This window comes from Saimiri boliviensis, chromosome 2 (assembly GCF_048565385.1).
Source record: "Saimiri boliviensis isolate mSaiBol1 chromosome 2, mSaiBol1.pri, whole genome shotgun sequence".
Taxonomy (NCBI): domain Eukaryota; kingdom Metazoa; phylum Chordata; class Mammalia; order Primates; family Cebidae; genus Saimiri; species Saimiri boliviensis.
In genome coordinates this window covers 15645394-15649348 of record NC_133450.1, presented here as the reverse complement: position 1 = coordinate 15649348, position 3955 = coordinate 15645394, and the positions used below count along the sequence as shown (strand labels likewise).

Here is a 3955-nt window from a genome sequence, read left to right as displayed (position 1 = left end):
GATCAATACTAACAGTTTTTTTCATCAATTTTATTAACTACTAAATAGAAAAGGGAGTGGTTGTTTTCTTCGTGACTCCATACAAAAATCAATGTATGTGAAATACAGTAAAATCTTGAATATGGGTTTAAACTGCAAGAATCCACTTATACACAGATTTTCTTCCACCTCTGCCACTCTTGAGATAGCAGACCATCTCCTTCACTTCCTCCTCCTCAGCCTATTCAATATGAAGATGACAGGGATGAAAACCTTTATGATGATCCATGTTCACTTAATAAATTATATTTTCTCTATCTTATGATTTTCTTAATAACTTTTTCTTTTCTCTAGCTTAGTTTATTGTAAGAATGTAGTATATCATAAATATACAAAATATGTGTTAATCAACTGTTCATATTATTGATAAGGCTTTCAGTCAATAGTAGGCTATTAGTAGTTAAGTTTTGGGGGAGTGAAAAGTTAAACACAGATTTTTTACTGCACGGGGAGTCAGTACTCCTAACTGTACACTCATACACACACACACACACACACACACACACACACACACACACACATATATATATATATATATATATATATATATATATATATATTTAAGTTGAGATAGAGTCTCACTATGTCATCCAGCCAGGCTGGAGTACAGTTGCGCAATCTCTGCTCACTGCAACCTCTGCCTCCTGGGTTCAAGCAATTTCTCCTGCCTCAGCCTCCCAAGTACCTGGGATTACAGGCGCATGCCACCACACCCAGCTAATTTTGGTATTTTTAGTAGAGATGGGGTTTCACCAGGTTGGCCAGGCTGGTCTCAAACTCCTGACCTCAAGTGATCTTCCCACCTTGGTCTCCCAAAGTGCTACGATTACAGACATGAGACACCGCACCCGGCCCACAGACATATATTTTGAGTCAGCAATGCCACAGGAAAAAGAGATCTCAGATCACTTCCTCCTCATTCTTTCCCCATAAATGATGCATCCAGGTAGAAATGAGGAATATACATGCACCTTTGTATTTCCAAATAAATTTATTTTTATTTCTATTTTGTATTTTTTCTTCTATAACCAACCATCTAATATTTTTATTTCTAGAAAACTCTGATTCTTTAAAAACACTATTAATGTAAAATCTCTTCCCTTCCCCTCTCCTCCCCAGCATTCTTCAGTCCTTTAGGAGTTATGCTTTTCTCATGGCCTATGTGTACCTCTCTCTTCCTTCTCTTTGTTTTATTCCCTTGTCTAGTTCAACATTCATGGAAGAAATTAGCAGAAGCCATCCATGTCCCATGATTAAGAGAGGGAGTCCTGTAATAAAGCACTGGTTCCCAATTCTTGGAGTTTGTTTAAAAACACATACTCTGCTCACCATCCCACATTTAGTTATTCAGATCTTCAAGGCTAGAGCCCTAAAATGTCGATGTATGGCAAGCTTCTCAAGCAGTTCTGATGGAGAAAGTCCAAGAACAGGTACTTGAGAAACACTCTCATGAAGCACGGTGATTATTCTTGACCATAGACAAGAGCACACATTTATCTTCTCCCACCTATCTCCATTAAACGAAATCTAACCAAACGTTTTTGCCATAATAAACTTTAATGCCATACACAAACCCTTAAGAAACTTTAAATCCTAGTGCCTAAATTATAAAACTATTATTTGAAAGAATATTTGCCTTTCAGGGAGAAGTCTCTGCTTCAAGCCATATCATTATCACACTGTGTATATCACACATAATGCTAACAACATCTGGGACAGATATTTGCACCAGTTAAGGCACTTTCAGTTTGAAGTATCAGAAAACCCAACCCAAACCATATTAAGTGGACAAGAAATGTCTAGGCTCACATTACTGAAAAGACCAAGTATTATTTGCTTCAGCTGTGGCTTGATCCAAAGGACTCAAAATATTTCAATTCTCTCTCTTCCTCAGCTGCGCCTCTTCTAGGCTGGCTCTGTTTTCAACAAGGCCTTTTCTTGAGGTTGCAAGGTGCTTTGAAACACTTCTACATCTCATTTTCCAAAGGTCAAATTGACCAGGGAAGAGGCTTTCTCTCCTGCTGCAGTCCTAACACAGGTCTTGTTACATGTCAATGCTTCTGACTGGGTCACATGCCCATCCTTAAACCAGTGACGGTGCCCTAAAGAATGTGATGCTTGATTGGCCAGGTGTGAATTAGTAGCTACTCTCTGCTGGAGGTAGAGGTGGGGTCACACATAGACCAACTGTGGATCTCGGGTGGCTCTCCAAAAACATGCGGGGTGCTGCTACCAAAAGAAGGACACTAGATAGATAGTCAAAAATGGCAAATGTCTTCCCCAGTATATAGCAATTGCAAGGCGATTTCGACCAGGAAACACCAGTAAGTTGCAAAACTGAAATCCAAACCAGGATTTTCAATCTTCTTATGAACATCACCATACATACGTCCAACATGAGATGTTCTATTCTAACGAAGTCAAAACATGACCATTATCGCTTCCTTTTCTTTGGTCCTTCTGATTTTTATATCGAGTTTTAAACAATGGATCAAACAATATTAAAAGGCTAAAGTTAAAAAAATAAGTTGTGAAATTTAGAATGTCATTAAATAATGATGACATGGTTACAGAGCGGAGAGAGTGAGGAGGCTGCGTCTGGCTCCCGCTCTCACAGCCATTGCACTACATTGAGCTCCATAGAGACAGTGCTGGGGCAAGTGAGAGCCAGATGGGCACCGGGCAACTCTGTGCCTCACTGAGGAAAAATAACTAAACATGGGCAAAGGAGATCCTAAGAAGCCGAGAGGCAAAATGTCATCATGTGCATTTTTTGTGCAAACTTGTCGGGAGGAGCATAAGAAGAAGCACCCAGATGCTTCAGTCAACTTCTCAGAGTTTTCTAAGAAGTGCTCAGAGAGGTGGAAGACCATGTCTGCTAAAGAGAAAGGAAAATTTGAAGACATGGCAAAGGTGGATAAGGCCTGTTATGAGAGAGAAATGAAAACCTATATTCCTCCTAAAGGGGAGACAAAAAAGAAGCTCAAGGATCCCAATGCACCCAAGAGGCCTCCTTCGGCCTTTTTCCTGTTCTGCTCTGAGTATCGCCCAAAAATCAAAGGAGAACATCCTGGCCTGTCCATTGGTGATGTTGCGAAGAAACTGGGAGAGATGTGGAATAACACTGCTGCAGATGACAAGCAGCCTTATGAAAAGAAGGCTGCGAAGCTGAAGGAAAAATACGAAAAGGATATTGCTGCATATCGAGCTAAAGGAAAGCCTAATGCAGCCAAAAAGGGAGTCGTCGAGGCTGAAAAAAGCAAGAAAAAGAAGGAGGAGGAGGAAGATGAGGAAGATGAAGAGGACGAGGAGGAAGAGGAAGATGAAGATGAAGAAGAAGATGATGATGATGAATAAGTTGGTTCTAGCGCAGTTTTGTTTCTTGTCTATAAAGCATTTAACGACCCTTTACACAACTCACTCCTTTTAAAGAAAAAAATTGAAATGTAAGGCTGTGTAAGATTTGTTTTTAAACTGTACAGTGTCTTTTTTTGTATAGTTAACACACTATCGAATGTGTCTTTAGATAGCCCTGTCCTGGTGGTATTTTCAATAGCCACTAACCTTGCCTGGTACAGTATGGGGGTTGTAAATTGGCATGGAAATTTAAAGCAGGTTCTTGTTGGTGTACAGCACAAATTAGTTAGTTATATATGGGGATGGTAGTTTTTTCATCTTCAGTTGTCTCTGATACAGCTTATACGAAATAATTGTTGTTCTGTTAACTGAATACCACTCTGTAATTGCAAAAAAAAAAAGTTGTAGCTGTTTTGTTGACATTCTGAATGCTTCTAAGTAAATACAATTTTTTATTTAAAAAAATGATGATGACACATTGCATACAATACTTTCGACTTTTGAAAAAGGATACTTTTTCTACCTGAGTGTCATTTGAAGCTTTCCAGACTTCAGTATA

General features: G+C 39.2%; 1 pseudogene; it reads left to right on the top strand.

Annotated features, from left to right (window-relative positions):
- Window positions 1-2743: 2743 nt before the first annotated feature.
- Window positions 2744-3454, top strand: LOC101045330 (high mobility group protein B1 pseudogene; annotated as a pseudogene).
- The last annotated feature ends 501 nt before the right edge of the window (window positions 3455-3955 follow it).